Source organism: Mixophyes fleayi, chromosome 4 (assembly GCF_038048845.1).
Source record: "Mixophyes fleayi isolate aMixFle1 chromosome 4, aMixFle1.hap1, whole genome shotgun sequence".
NCBI classification, from domain to species: domain Eukaryota; kingdom Metazoa; phylum Chordata; class Amphibia; order Anura; family Limnodynastidae; genus Mixophyes; species Mixophyes fleayi.
This window is the reverse complement of record NC_134405.1, coordinates 284,223,213-284,234,684: the sequence shown is the minus strand read 5'-3', so window position 1 is coordinate 284,234,684 and position 11,472 is coordinate 284,223,213. Positions and strand designations below refer to the sequence as shown.

General features: G+C 45.1%; 7 non-coding genes and 38 pseudogenes across 7 annotated transcripts; all 45 read right to left on the bottom strand.

Moving 5' to 3' along the window:
- The window catches only part of LOC142155131 (5S ribosomal RNA), a 119-nt pseudogene extending 103 nt beyond the window's left edge, over positions 1–16 (bottom strand).
- Positions 17–96: 80 nt separating this feature from the next.
- Positions 97–215, bottom strand: LOC142155823 (5S ribosomal RNA). Its single transcript, XR_012691911.1, has one exon. It is a non-coding gene; the product is annotated as a 5S ribosomal RNA (ribosomal RNA).
- Positions 216–454: 239 nt separating this feature from the next.
- LOC142155424 (5S ribosomal RNA) lies at positions 455–573 on the bottom strand. Its single transcript, XR_012691732.1, has one exon. It is a non-coding gene; the product is annotated as a 5S ribosomal RNA (ribosomal RNA).
- Positions 574–1,004: 431 nt separating this feature from the next.
- Positions 1,005–1,123, bottom strand: LOC142156382 (5S ribosomal RNA). The gene has a single exon (XR_012692449.1). It is a non-coding gene; the product is annotated as a 5S ribosomal RNA (ribosomal RNA).
- Positions 1,124–1,205: 82 nt separating this feature from the next.
- Positions 1,206–1,314, bottom strand: LOC142155579 (5S ribosomal RNA; annotated as a pseudogene).
- Positions 1,315–1,395: 81 nt separating this feature from the next.
- LOC142154314 (5S ribosomal RNA) lies at positions 1,396–1,514 on the bottom strand (annotated as a pseudogene).
- Positions 1,515–1,594: 80 nt separating this feature from the next.
- LOC142155661 (5S ribosomal RNA) lies at positions 1,595–1,713 on the bottom strand. The gene has a single exon (XR_012691773.1). It is a non-coding gene; the product is annotated as a 5S ribosomal RNA (ribosomal RNA).
- Positions 1,714–1,795: 82 nt separating this feature from the next.
- Positions 1,796–1,914, bottom strand: LOC142156409 (5S ribosomal RNA). Its single transcript, XR_012692476.1, has one exon. It is a non-coding gene; the product is annotated as a 5S ribosomal RNA (ribosomal RNA).
- Positions 1,915–2,153: 239 nt separating this feature from the next.
- On the bottom strand, positions 2,154–2,272 carry LOC142153807 (5S ribosomal RNA; annotated as a pseudogene).
- Positions 2,273–2,353: 81 nt separating this feature from the next.
- Positions 2,354–2,472, bottom strand: LOC142153719 (5S ribosomal RNA; annotated as a pseudogene).
- An 81-nt stretch (positions 2,473–2,553) lies between these two features.
- On the bottom strand, positions 2,554–2,672 carry LOC142154870 (5S ribosomal RNA; annotated as a pseudogene).
- Positions 2,673–2,919: 247 nt separating this feature from the next.
- On the bottom strand, positions 2,920–3,038 carry LOC142156338 (5S ribosomal RNA). Its single transcript, XR_012692405.1, has one exon. It is a non-coding gene; the product is annotated as a 5S ribosomal RNA (ribosomal RNA).
- Positions 3,039–3,121: 83 nt separating this feature from the next.
- On the bottom strand, positions 3,122–3,240 carry LOC142154776 (5S ribosomal RNA; annotated as a pseudogene).
- An 82-nt stretch (positions 3,241–3,322) lies between these two features.
- LOC142154345 (5S ribosomal RNA) lies at positions 3,323–3,441 on the bottom strand (annotated as a pseudogene).
- A 449-nt stretch (positions 3,442–3,890) lies between these two features.
- On the bottom strand, positions 3,891–4,010 carry LOC142155143 (5S ribosomal RNA; annotated as a pseudogene).
- Positions 4,011–4,090: 80 nt separating this feature from the next.
- On the bottom strand, positions 4,091–4,209 carry LOC142153853 (5S ribosomal RNA; annotated as a pseudogene).
- An 83-nt stretch (positions 4,210–4,292) lies between these two features.
- Positions 4,293–4,411, bottom strand: LOC142154875 (5S ribosomal RNA; annotated as a pseudogene).
- An 84-nt stretch (positions 4,412–4,495) lies between these two features.
- Positions 4,496–4,615, bottom strand: LOC142155587 (5S ribosomal RNA; annotated as a pseudogene).
- An 81-nt stretch (positions 4,616–4,696) lies between these two features.
- LOC142154466 (5S ribosomal RNA) lies at positions 4,697–4,815 on the bottom strand (annotated as a pseudogene).
- An 83-nt stretch (positions 4,816–4,898) lies between these two features.
- On the bottom strand, positions 4,899–5,017 carry LOC142155108 (5S ribosomal RNA; annotated as a pseudogene).
- Positions 5,018–5,100: 83 nt separating this feature from the next.
- Positions 5,101–5,219, bottom strand: LOC142154506 (5S ribosomal RNA; annotated as a pseudogene).
- Positions 5,220–5,298: 79 nt separating this feature from the next.
- LOC142154431 (5S ribosomal RNA) lies at positions 5,299–5,418 on the bottom strand (annotated as a pseudogene).
- An 83-nt stretch (positions 5,419–5,501) lies between these two features.
- Positions 5,502–5,620, bottom strand: LOC142154772 (5S ribosomal RNA; annotated as a pseudogene).
- Positions 5,621–5,701: 81 nt separating this feature from the next.
- LOC142153610 (5S ribosomal RNA) lies at positions 5,702–5,820 on the bottom strand (annotated as a pseudogene).
- Positions 5,821–5,901: 81 nt separating this feature from the next.
- Positions 5,902–6,020, bottom strand: LOC142154688 (5S ribosomal RNA; annotated as a pseudogene).
- Positions 6,021–6,100: 80 nt separating this feature from the next.
- LOC142155026 (5S ribosomal RNA) lies at positions 6,101–6,219 on the bottom strand (annotated as a pseudogene).
- A 392-nt stretch (positions 6,220–6,611) lies between these two features.
- On the bottom strand, positions 6,612–6,730 carry LOC142153941 (5S ribosomal RNA; annotated as a pseudogene).
- A 247-nt stretch (positions 6,731–6,977) lies between these two features.
- LOC142154907 (5S ribosomal RNA) lies at positions 6,978–7,096 on the bottom strand (annotated as a pseudogene).
- Positions 7,097–7,177: 81 nt separating this feature from the next.
- LOC142154980 (5S ribosomal RNA) lies at positions 7,178–7,296 on the bottom strand (annotated as a pseudogene).
- Positions 7,297–7,378: 82 nt separating this feature from the next.
- LOC142154197 (5S ribosomal RNA) lies at positions 7,379–7,497 on the bottom strand (annotated as a pseudogene).
- A 79-nt stretch (positions 7,498–7,576) lies between these two features.
- Positions 7,577–7,695, bottom strand: LOC142154852 (5S ribosomal RNA; annotated as a pseudogene).
- A 246-nt stretch (positions 7,696–7,941) lies between these two features.
- On the bottom strand, positions 7,942–8,060 carry LOC142154183 (5S ribosomal RNA; annotated as a pseudogene).
- An 82-nt stretch (positions 8,061–8,142) lies between these two features.
- On the bottom strand, positions 8,143–8,261 carry LOC142153949 (5S ribosomal RNA; annotated as a pseudogene).
- An 80-nt stretch (positions 8,262–8,341) lies between these two features.
- On the bottom strand, positions 8,342–8,460 carry LOC142155127 (5S ribosomal RNA; annotated as a pseudogene).
- Positions 8,461–8,541: 81 nt separating this feature from the next.
- On the bottom strand, positions 8,542–8,660 carry LOC142154422 (5S ribosomal RNA; annotated as a pseudogene).
- An 81-nt stretch (positions 8,661–8,741) lies between these two features.
- On the bottom strand, positions 8,742–8,860 carry LOC142155229 (5S ribosomal RNA; annotated as a pseudogene).
- Positions 8,861–8,942: 82 nt separating this feature from the next.
- Positions 8,943–9,061, bottom strand: LOC142153894 (5S ribosomal RNA; annotated as a pseudogene).
- A 246-nt stretch (positions 9,062–9,307) lies between these two features.
- On the bottom strand, positions 9,308–9,426 carry LOC142154457 (5S ribosomal RNA; annotated as a pseudogene).
- Positions 9,427–9,707: 281 nt separating this feature from the next.
- Positions 9,708–9,826, bottom strand: LOC142155012 (5S ribosomal RNA; annotated as a pseudogene).
- A 281-nt stretch (positions 9,827–10,107) lies between these two features.
- Positions 10,108–10,226, bottom strand: LOC142156327 (5S ribosomal RNA). The gene has a single exon (XR_012692393.1). It is a non-coding gene; the product is annotated as a 5S ribosomal RNA (ribosomal RNA).
- Positions 10,227–10,308: 82 nt separating this feature from the next.
- LOC142155287 (5S ribosomal RNA) lies at positions 10,309–10,427 on the bottom strand (annotated as a pseudogene).
- An 82-nt stretch (positions 10,428–10,509) lies between these two features.
- Positions 10,510–10,628, bottom strand: LOC142154391 (5S ribosomal RNA; annotated as a pseudogene).
- Positions 10,629–10,874: 246 nt separating this feature from the next.
- LOC142153899 (5S ribosomal RNA) lies at positions 10,875–10,993 on the bottom strand (annotated as a pseudogene).
- An 81-nt stretch (positions 10,994–11,074) lies between these two features.
- Positions 11,075–11,193, bottom strand: LOC142155336 (5S ribosomal RNA; annotated as a pseudogene).
- Positions 11,194–11,273: 80 nt separating this feature from the next.
- On the bottom strand, positions 11,274–11,392 carry LOC142154407 (5S ribosomal RNA; annotated as a pseudogene).
- Positions 11,393–11,472: the final 80 nt, after the last annotated feature.

Here is an 11,472-nt window from a genome sequence, read left to right as displayed (position 1 = left end):
TGGTGTGGCTGTAAGTATTGTTTTCCAATTGACCTACATCTCTTATACATCGAAAAACAAGCATTGAAGGAAGCCGGAACAAGAGAGAAAAAAAAAAGCCTACAGCACCTGGTATTCCCAGGTGGTCTCCCATCCAAGTACTAACCAGGCCTAGCCCTGCTTAACTTCCAAGATCAGACGAGATTGGGCTTGTTCAGGATGGTGTGGCTGTAGGTATTGGTTTCCTAATGACCTACATCACTTATACATTTTAAAACCAGCATTGAAGGAAGCCAGAACAAGAGAGAAAAAAAAAAGTACTAACCAGGCCTGGACCTGCTTAGCTTTCAAGATCAGACGAGATTGGGCTTGTTCAGGGTGGTGTGGCTGTAGGTATTGGTTTCCTATTGACCTACATCTCTTATACATCTCAAAACCAGCATTGAAGGAGGCCGGAACAAGAGAGAAAAAAAACAGCCTACAGCACCTGGTATTTCCAGGTGGTCTCCCATCCAAGTACTAACCAGGCCCAGCCCTGCTTAGCTTCCAAGATCAGATGAGATTGGGCTTGTTCAGGGTGGTGTGGCTATAGGTAATGGTTTCCTATTGACCTACATCTCTTATACATCTCAAAACCAGCATTGAAGGAAGCCAGAACAAGAGAGAAAAAAAAAAGTACTAACCAGGCCTGGACATGCTTAGCTTTCAAGATCAGACGAGATTGGGCTTGTTCAGGGTGGTGTGGCTGTAGGTATTGGTTTCTTAGAGACCTACATCTCTTATACATCTCAAAACCAGCATTGAAGGAGGCCGGAACAAGAGAGAAAAAAAAAAGGGCCTATAGCACCTGGTATTCCCAGGTGGTCTTGCATCCAAGTACTAACCAGGCCCGGCTCTGCTTAGCTTCCAAGATCAGGCTTGTTCAGGGTGGTGTGGCTGTAGGTATTGTTTTCCTATTGACCTACATCTCTTATACATCTAGAAACCAGCATTGAAGGAAGCCGGAACAAGAGAGAAGAAAAAAAGGCCTACAGCACCTGGTATTCCCAGGTGGTCTCCCATCCAAGTACTAACCAGGCCTGGCCCTGCTTAGCTTCCAAGATCAGACGAGATTGGGCTTGTTCAGGGTGGTGTGGCTATAGGTAATGGTTTCCTATTGACCTACATCTCTTATACATCTCAAAACCAGCATTAAAGGAAGTCGGAACAAGAGAGAAAAAAAAAAGGGCCTACAGCACCTGGTATTCCCAGGTGGTCTCGCATCCAAGTACTAACCAGGCCCGGCTCTGCTTAGCTTCCAAGATCAGGCTTGTTCAGGGTGGTGTGGCTGTAGGTATTGGTTTCCTATTGACCTACATCTCTTATACATCTAAAAACCAGCATTGAAGGAAGCCGGAACAAGAGAGAAAAAAAAAAAGCCTACAGCACCTGGTATTCCCAGGTGGTCTCCCATCCAAGTACTAACCAGGCCTGGCCCTGCTTAGCTTCCAAGATCAGACGAGATTGGGCTTGTTTAGAGATGTGTAGCTGTAGGTTTTGGTTTCCTATTGACCTACATCTCTTATAATCTCAAAACCAGCATTGAAGGAAGCCGGAACAAGAGAGAAAAAAAAAAGGCCTACAGCACCTGGTATTCCCAGGTGGTCTCCCATCCAAGTACTAACCAGGCCCGTCCCTGCTTAGCTTCCAAGATCAGATGAGATTGGGCTTGTTCAGGGTGGTGTGGCTGTAGGTATTGTTTTCCTATTGACTTACATCTCTTATACATCTAAAAACAAGCATTGAAGGAAGCCGGAACAAGAGAGAAAAAAAAAAAAGCCTACAGCACCTAGTGTTCCCAGGTGGTCTCCCATCCAAGTACTAACCAGGCCCGGCCCTGCTTAGCTTCCAAGATCAGACGAGATTGGGCTTGTCCAGGGTGGTGTCGCTGTAGGTATTGGTTTTCGAATGACCTACATCACTTATACATTTTAAAACCAGCATTGAAGGAAGCCAGAACAAGAGAGAAAAAAAAAAGTACTAACCAGGCCCGGACCTGCTTAGCTTTCAAGATCAGATGAGATTGGGCTTGTTCAGGGTGGTGTGGCTGTAGGTATTGGTTTTCTATTGACCTACATCTCTTATACATCTCAAAACCAGCATTGAAGGAGGCCGGAACAAGAGAGAAAAAAAAAAGCCTACAGCACCTGGTATTCCCAGGTGGTCTCCCATCCAAGTACTAACCAGGGCTGTCCCTGCTTAGCTTCCAAGATCAGACGAGATTGGGCTTGTTCAGGGTGGTGTGGCTGTAGGTATTGGTTTTCTATTGACCTACATCTCTTATACATCTAGAAACCAGCATTGAAGGAAGCCGGAACAAGAGAGAAGAAAAAAAGGCCTACAGCACCTGGTATTCCCAGGTGGTCTCCCATCCAAGTACTAACCAGGGCTGTCCCTGCTTAGCTTCCAAGATCAGACGAGATTGGGCTTGTTCAGGGTGGTGTGGCTGTAGGTATTGTTTTCCTATTGACCTACATCTCTTATACATCTAGAAACCAGCATTGAAGGAAGCCGGAACAAGTGAGAAGAAAAAAAGGCCTACAGCACCTGGTATTCCCAGGTGGTCTCCCATCCAAGTACTAACCAGGTCTGGCCCTGCTTAGCTTCGAAGATCAGACGAGATTGTGCCTGTTCAGGGTGGAGTGGCTGTAGGTATGGTTTTCCTATTGACCTACATCTCTTATACATCTAAAAAACCAGCATTGAAGGAAGCCGGAACAAGAAAGAAAAAAAAAAGGCTTACAGCACCTGGTATTCCCAATTGCTTAGCTTCCAAGATCAGACGAAATTAGGCTTGTTCAGGGTGGTGTGGCTGTAGATATTGGTCTCCTACTGACCTACATCTCTTATACATCTAAAAACCAGCATTGAAGGAAGCCAGAACAAGAGAGAAAAAAAAATGGCCTACAGCACCTGGTATTCCCAGGTGGTCTCCCATTCAAGTACTAACCAGGCCCGGCCCTGCTTAGCTTCCAAGATCAGACGAGATTGGGCTTGCTCAGGGTGGTGTGGCTGTAGATATTGGTTTCCTAATGACCTACATCTCTTATACATCTCAAAACCAGCATTGATGGAAGCCGGAACAAGAGAGATAAAAAAAAAAGGCCAACAGCACGTGGTATTCCCAGGTGTTCTCCCATCCAAGTACTAACCAGGCCTGGCCCTGCTTAGCTTCCAAGATCAGACGAGATTGGGCTTGTTCAGGGTGGTGTGGCTGTAGGTATGGTTTTCCTATTGACCTACATCTCTTATACATCTAAAAAACCAGCATTGAAGGAAGCCGGAACAAGAGAGAAAAAAAAAAAGTCTACAGCACCTGCTATTCCCAGGTGGTCTCCCATCCAAGTACTAACCAGGCCCAGCCCTGCTTAGCTGCCAAGATCAGACGATATTGGGCTTGTTCAGGGCGGTGTGGCTGTAGGTATTGGTTTCCTATTGACCTACATCTCTTATACATCTCAAAACCAGCATTGAAGGAAGCCGGAACAAGAGAGAAAAAAAAAAAGGCCTACAGCACCTTGTATTCCCAGGTGGTCTCAAACCCAAGTACTAACCAGGCCAAGCCCTGCTCAGCTTCCAAGATCAGATGAGATTGCGCTTTTTTTAGGGTGGTATGGCTGTAGGTATTGGATTCCTAATGAACTACATCTCTTATACTTCTCAAAACCAGCACTGAAGGAAGCCAGAACAAGAGAGAAAAAAAAAAGGCTTACAGCACCTGGTATTCCCAATTGCTTAGCTTCCAAGATCAGATGAGATTAGGCTTGTTCAGGGTGGTGTGGCTGTAGATATTGGTTTCCTACTGACCTACATCTCTTATACATCTCAAAACCAGCATTGAAGGAATCCGGAACAAGAGAGATAAAAAAAAAGGCCTACAGCACCTGGTATTCCCAGGTGTTCTCCCATCCAGGTACTAACCAGGTCTGACCCTGCTTAGCTTCCAAGATCAGATGAGATTGCACTTTTTTTAGGGTGGTGTGGCTGTAGGTATTGGTTTCTTAATGATCTACATATCTTATACATCTGAAAACCAGCATTGAAGGAAGCCGGACCAAGAGAGAAAAAAAAAAGCCTACAGCACCTGGTATTTCCAGGTGGTCTCCCATCCAAGTACTAACCAGGCCCAACCCTGCTTAGCTTTTAAGATCAGACGAGATTAGGCTTGTTCAGGGTGGTGCGGCTGTAAGTATTACTTTCCTAATGACCTAAATCTCTTATACATCTCGAAACCAGCATTGAATGAAGCCGGAACAAGAGAGATAAAAAAAAAAGGCCTACAGCACCTTGCATTCCCAGGTGGTCTCCCATCCAAGCACTAACCAGGCCCAGCCCTGCTTAGCTTCCAAGATCAGATGAGATTGTGCTTGTTCAAGGTGGAGTGGCTGTAGATATTGGTTTTCTAATGACCTACATCTCTTATACATCTCAAAACCAGCATTGAAGGAAGCCGGAACAGGAGAGATAAAAAAAAAAAGGCCTACAGCACCTGATATTCCCAGGTGGTCTCCCATCCAAGTACTAACGAGGTCTGGCCCTGCTTAACTTCCACGATCAGACGAGATTGCGCTTTTTTTAGGGTGGTGTGGCTATAGGTATTGGTTTCCTAATGAGCTACATCTCTTATACATCTGAAAACCAGCATTGAAGGAAGCCGGAACAAGAGAGAAAAAAAAAAGGCCAACAGCACCTGTTATTCCCCGGTGGTCTCCCATCCAAGTACTAACCAGGCCCAACCCTGCTTACCTTTCAAGATCAGATGAGATTGGGCTTGTTCAGGGTGCTGTGGCTGTAGGTATTGTCTTTCTAATGACCTACATCTCTTTTACATCTTAAAACCAGCATTGTAGGAATCCGGAACAAGAGAGATAAAAAAAAAAGGCCTACAGCACATGGTATTCCCAGGTGTTCTCCCATCCAAATACTAACCAGGTCCGGCCCTGCTTAGCTTCCAAAATCAGACGAGATTGGGCTTTTTCAGGGTGGTGGGACTGTAGGAATTGGTTTCTTATTGACCTACATCTATTATACATCTCAAAACCAGCATTGAAGGAAGCCAAAACAAGAGAGAAAAAAAATGAAAACCTACAGCACCTGGTATTCCCAGGTGGTCTCCCATCCAAGTGCTAACCAGGCCTGGCCCTGCTTAGCTTCCAAAATCAGACAAGATTGGGCTTGTTCAGGGTGGTGTGGCTGTAGGTATTGGTATTCTATTGACCTACATCTCTTATACATCTCAAAACCAGCATTGAAGGAAGCCGGAACAAGAGAAAAAAAAAAGGCCTACAGCACCTGGTATTCCCAGGTGGTCTCCCATCCAAGTACTAACCAGGTCTGGCCCTGCTTAGCTTCCAAGATCAGATGAGATTGTGCTTTTTTTAGGGTGGTGTGGCTGTAGGTGTTGTTTTTTTAATGACTTACATCTCTTATACATCTGAAAACCAGCATTGAAGGAAGCCAGAACAAGAGAGGAAAAAAAAAAAGGCCTACAGCACCTGGTATTCCCAGGTGGTCTCCCACCCAAGTACTAACCAGGCGTGGCCCTGCTTAGCTTCCAAAATCAGACAAGATTGGGCTTGTTCAGGGTGGTGTGGCTGTAGGTATTGTTTTCATATTGACCTACATCTCTTATAAATCTAAAAACCAACATTGAAGGAAGCCGGAACAAGAGAAAAAAAAAAAAGGCCTACAGCACCTGGTATTCCCAGGTGGTCCCCCATCAAAGTACTAACCAGGTCTGGCCCTGCTTATCTTCCAAGATCAGACGAGATTGGGCTTGTTCAGGGTGGTGTGGCTGTAGGTATTGGTTTTATAATGAACTACATCTCTTATACATCTCAAAACCAGCATTGAAGGAAGCCGGAACAAGAGAGAAAGAAAAAAGGCCTACAGCACCTGGTATTCCTAGGTGGTCTCCCATCTAAGAACTAACCAGGCCCGGCCCTGCTTAGCTTCCAAGATCAGACGAGATTGTGCTTGTTCAGGGTTGTGTGGCTGTAGGTATTGGCTTCCAAATGACCTACATCTCTTATACATCTCAAAACCAGCATTGAAGGAAGCCGGAACAAGAGAAAAAAAAAAAAGCCTACAGCGCCTGGTATAACCAGGTGGTCTGCCATCCAAGTACTAACCAGGTCTGGCCCTGCTTAGCTTCCAAGATCAGATGAGATTAGGCTTGTTCAGGGTGGTGTGGCTGTAGGTGTTGCTTTCCTACTGACCTACATTTCTTATACATCTCAAAACCAGCATTGAAGGAAGCCAGAACAAGAGAGAAAAAAAAAAGGCCTACAGCACCTGGTATTCAGGGTGGTTTGGCTGTAGGTATTGATTTCTTATTGACCTACATCTCTTATACATCTCAAAACCAGCATTGAAGGAAGCCGGAACAAGAGAGAAAAAAAAAAAGCCTACAGCACCTGGTATTCCCAGGTGGTCTCCCATAAAATTACTAACCAGGCCTGGCCCTGCTTAGCTTCCAAGATCAGGCTTGTTCAGGGTGGTGTGGCTGTAGGTATTGGTTTCCTATTGCCCTACATCTCTTATACATCTCAAAACCAGCATTGAAGGAAGTCGGAAGAAGAGAGAAAAAAAAAAGTCTACAGCACCTGGTATTCCCAGGTGGTATCCTATCCAAGTACTAACCAGGCCCAGCCCTGCTTAGCTTCCAAGATCAGATGAGATTGGGCTTGTTCAGGGTGGAGTGGCTGTACATATAGATTTCCTAATGACCTAAATCTCTTATACATCTCAAAACCAGCATTGAAGGAAGCCAGAACAAGAGAGAAAAAAAAAGGCTTACAGCACCCGGTATTCCCAATTGCTTAGCTTCCAAAATCAGACGAAATTAGGCTTGTTTAGGGTGGTGTGGCTATAGGTATTGGTTTCTTAATGACCTACATCTCTTATACATCTCAAAACCAGCATTGAAGGAAGCCGGAACAAGAGAGATAAAAAAAAAAGGCCAACAGCACCTGGTATTCCCAGGTGGTCTCCCATCAAAGTACTAACCAGGTCCGGCCCTGCTTTGCTTCCAAGATCAGTCGAGATTGTGCCTGTTCAGGGTGGAGTGGCTGTAGGTATTGGTTTCTTAATGACCTACATCTCTTATACATCTCAAAACCAGCATTGAAGGAAGCCAGAACAAGAGAGAAAAAAAAAAGGTCTAGAGCACCTGGTATTCCCAGGTGGTCTCCCATTCAAGTACTAACCAGGCCTGCCCCTGCTTAGCTTCCAAGATCAGACGAGATTGGTCTTGTTCAGGGTGGTGTGGCTGTAGGTATTGGTTTCCTATTGACCTACATCTCTTATACATCTCAAAACCAGCATTGAAGGAAGCCGGAACAAGAGAGAAAATAAAAAAGGCCTACAGCACCTGGTACTCCCAGGTGGTCTCCCTTCAAAGTACTAACTAGGTCCGACACTGCTTAGCTTCCAAGATCAGACGAGATTGGGCTTGTTCAGAGTGGTGTGGCTGTAGGTATTGGTTTCCTATTGACCTACATCTCTTATCATCTCAAAACCAGCATTGAAGGAAGCCGGAACAAGAGAGAAAAAAAAAGGCCTACAGCACCTGGTATTCCCAGGTGGTCTCCCATCCAATTACTAACCAGGCACAGCACTGCTTAGCTTCCAAGATCAGACGAGATTGAGCTTGTTCAGGGTGGTGTGGTTGTAGGTATTGGTTTTCTATTGACCTACATCTCTTATACATCTCAAAACCAGCATTGAAGGAAGCCAGAACAAGAGAGAAAAAAAAAAGGCTTACAGCACCTGGTATTCCCAATTGCTTAGCTTCCAAGATCAGACAAAATTAGGCTTGTTCAGGGTGGTGTGGCTGTAGATATTGGTTTCCTACTGACCTACATCTCTTATACATCTCAAAACCAGCATTGAAGGAAGCCAGAACAAGAGAGAAAAAAAAATGGCCTACAGCACCTGGTTTTCCCAGGTGGTCTCCCATTCAAGTACTAACCAGGCCCAGCGCTGCTTAGTTTCCAAGATCAGACGCGATTGGGCTTCCTCAGGGTGGTGTGGCTGTAGATATTGGTTTCCTAATGACCTACATCTCTTATACATCTCAAAACTAGCATTGATGGAAGCCGGAACAAGAGAGATAAAAAAAAAGGCCAACAGCACGTGGTATTCCCAGGTGGTCTCCCATCCAAGTACTAACCAGGCCTGGCCCTGCTTAGCTTCCAAGATCAGACGAGATTGGGCTTTTTCAGGGTGGTGTGGCTGTAGGAATTGGTTTCATATTGACCTACATCTCTTATACATCTCAAAACCAGCATTGAAGGAAGCCGGAACAAGAGAGAAAAAAAAAAGCCTACAGCACCTGGTATTCCCAGGTGGTCTCCCATCAAAGTACTAACCAGGTCTGGCCTTGCTTAGCTTTGAAGATCAGACGAGATTATGCTTGTTCAGGGTGGAGTGGCTGTAGGTATTGGTTTCCTAATGACCTACATCTCTTTTACATCTCAAAACCAGCATTGAAGGAAGCCAGAACAAGTGAGACAAAAAAAAGGCCTACAGCACCTGGTATTCTCAGGTGATCTCCGATCCAAGTACTAACCAGGCCCGGCTCTGCTTAGCTTCCAAGATCAGACGGAATTGGGCTTGTTCAGGGTGGTGTGGCTGTAGGTATTGTTTTCCTATTGACCTACATCTCTTATACATCTAAAAAACCAGCATTGAAGGAAGCCGGAACAAGAGAGAAAAAAAAAAGTCTACAGCATCTGCTATTCCCAGGTGATCTCCCATCCAAGTACTAACCAGGCCCAGCGCTGCTTAGCTGCCAAGATAAGACGATATTGGGCTTGTTCAGGGTGGTGTGGCTGTAGGTATTGGTTTCCTATTGACCTACATCTCTTATACATCTCAAAACCAGCATTGAAGGAAGCCGGAACAAGAGAGAAAAAAAAAAAGGCCTACAGCACCTTGTATTCCCAGGTGGTCTCCCATCCAAGTACTAACCAGGCCAAGCCCTGCTCAGCTTCCAAGATCAGATGAGATTGGGTTTGTTCAGGGTGGTATGGCTATAGGTATTGGATTCCTAATGAACTACATCTCTTATACATCTCAAAACCAGCATTGAAGGAAGCCAGAACAAGAGAGAAAAAAAAAAGGCTTACAGCACCTGGTATTCCCAATTGCTTAGCTTCCAAGATCAGATGAGATTAGGCTTGTTCAGGGTGGTGTGGCTGTAGATATTGGTTTCCTACTGACCTACATCTCTTATACATCTCAAAACCAGCATTGAAGGAAGCCAAAACAAGAGAGAAAAAAAAAAGGCCTACAGCACCAGGTAATCCCAGGTGGTCTCCTATTCAAGTACTAACCAGGCCTGGCCCTGCTTAGCTTCCAAGATCAGACGAGATTGGGCTTGTTCAGGGTGGTGTGGCTGTAGGTAGTGGTTTCCTATTGACCTACATCTCTTATACATCTCAAAACCAGCATTGAAGGAAGCCGGAACAAGAGAAAAAAAAAAAAAGGCCTACAGCACCTGGTATTCCCAGGTATTCTCCCTTCAAAGTACTAAGTAGGTCTGGCACTGCTTAGCTTCCAAGATCAGACGAGATTGGGCTTGTTCAGAGTGGTGTGGCTTTAGGTATTGGTTTCCTATTGACCTACATCTCTTATAATCTCAAAACCAGCATTGAAGGAAGCCGGAACAAGAGAGAAAAAAAAAAGGCCTACAGCACCTGGTATTCCCAGGTGGTCTCCCATCCAAGTACTAACCAGGCATGGCCCAGCTTAACTTCCAAGATCAGATGAGATTGTGGTTGTTCAGGGTGGAGCGGCTGTAGGTTTTGGTTTCTTAATGACCTACATCTCTTATACATCTCAAAACCAGCATTGAAGGAAGCCGGAACAAGAGAGAAAAAAAAAAAGGCCTACAGCACCTGGTATTCTCAGGTGGTCTCTGATCCAAGCACTAACCAGGCCTGGCCCTGCTTAGCTTCCAAGATTAGAACAGATTGGGCTTGTTCAGGGTGGTGTGGCTGTGGGTATTGTTTTCCTATTGACCTACATCTCTTATACATCTAAAAACCAGCATTGAAGGAAGCCGGAACAAGAGTGAAAAAAAAAAGCCTACAGCACCTGGTATTCCCAGGTGGTCTCCCATTCAAGTACTAACCAGGCCTGGCCCTGCTTAGCTTCCAAGATCAGATGAGATTGGGCTTGTTCAGGGTGGTGTGGCTGTAGGTATTGTTTTCCTATTGACCTACATCTCTTATACATCTAAAAAACCAGCATTGAAGGAAGCCGGAACAAGAGAGAAAAAAAAAAAGTCTACAGCACCTGCTATTCCCAGGTGGTCTCCCATCCAAGTACTAAACAGGCCCAGCGCTGCTTAGCTGCCAATATCAGTCGATATTGGGCTTGTTCAGGGTGGTGTAGCTGTAGGTATTGGTTTCGTATTGACCTACATCTCTTATACATCTCAAAACCAGCATTGAAGGAAGCCGGAACAAGAGAGAAAAAAATAAAGGCCTACAGCACCTTGTATTCGCAGGTGGTCTCCCATCCAAGTACTAACCAAGCCAAGCCCTGCTCAGCTTCCAAGATCAGATGAGATTGGGTTTGTTCAGGGTGGTATGGCTATAGGTATTGGATTTCTAATGAACTACATCTCTTATACATCTCAAAACCAGCATTGAAGGAAGCCAGAACAAGAGAGAAAAAAAAAAGGCTTACAGCACCTGGTATTCCCAATTGCTTAGCTTCCAAGATCAGATGAGATTAGGCTTGTTCAGGGTGGTGTGGCTGTAGGTATTGGTTTCCTACTGACCTACATCTCTTATACATCTCAAAACCAGCATTGAAGGAAGCCAGAACAAGAGAGAAAAAAAAAAAGCCTACAGCACCAGGTATTCCCAGGTGGTCTCCCATTCAAGTACTAACCAGGCCTGGCCCTTCTTAGCTTCCAAGATCAGACGAGATTGGGCTTGTTCAGGGTGGTGTGGCTGTAGGTAGTGGTTTCTTATTGACCTACATCTCTTATACATCTCAAAACCAGCATTGAAGGAAGCCGGAACAAGAGAAAAATAAAAAAGGCCTACAGCACCTGGTATTCCCAGGTATTCTCCCTTCAAAGTACTAACTAGGTCTGGCACTGCTTAGCTTCCAAGATCAGACGAGATTGGGCTTGTTCAGAGTGGTGTGGCTGTAGGTATTGGTTTCCTATTGACCTACATCTCTTATAATCTCAAAACCAGCATTGAAGGAAGCCGGAACAAGAGAGAAAAAAAAAAGGCCTACAGCACCTGGTATTCCCAGGTGGTCTCCCATCCAAGTACTAACCAGGCATGGCCCTGCTTAACTTCCAAGATCAGATGAGATTGTGGTTGTTCAGGGTGGAGTGGCTGTAGGTTTTGGTTTCTTAATGACCTACATCTCTTATACATCTCAAAACCAGCATTGAAGGAAGCCGGAACAAGAGAGAAAAAAAAA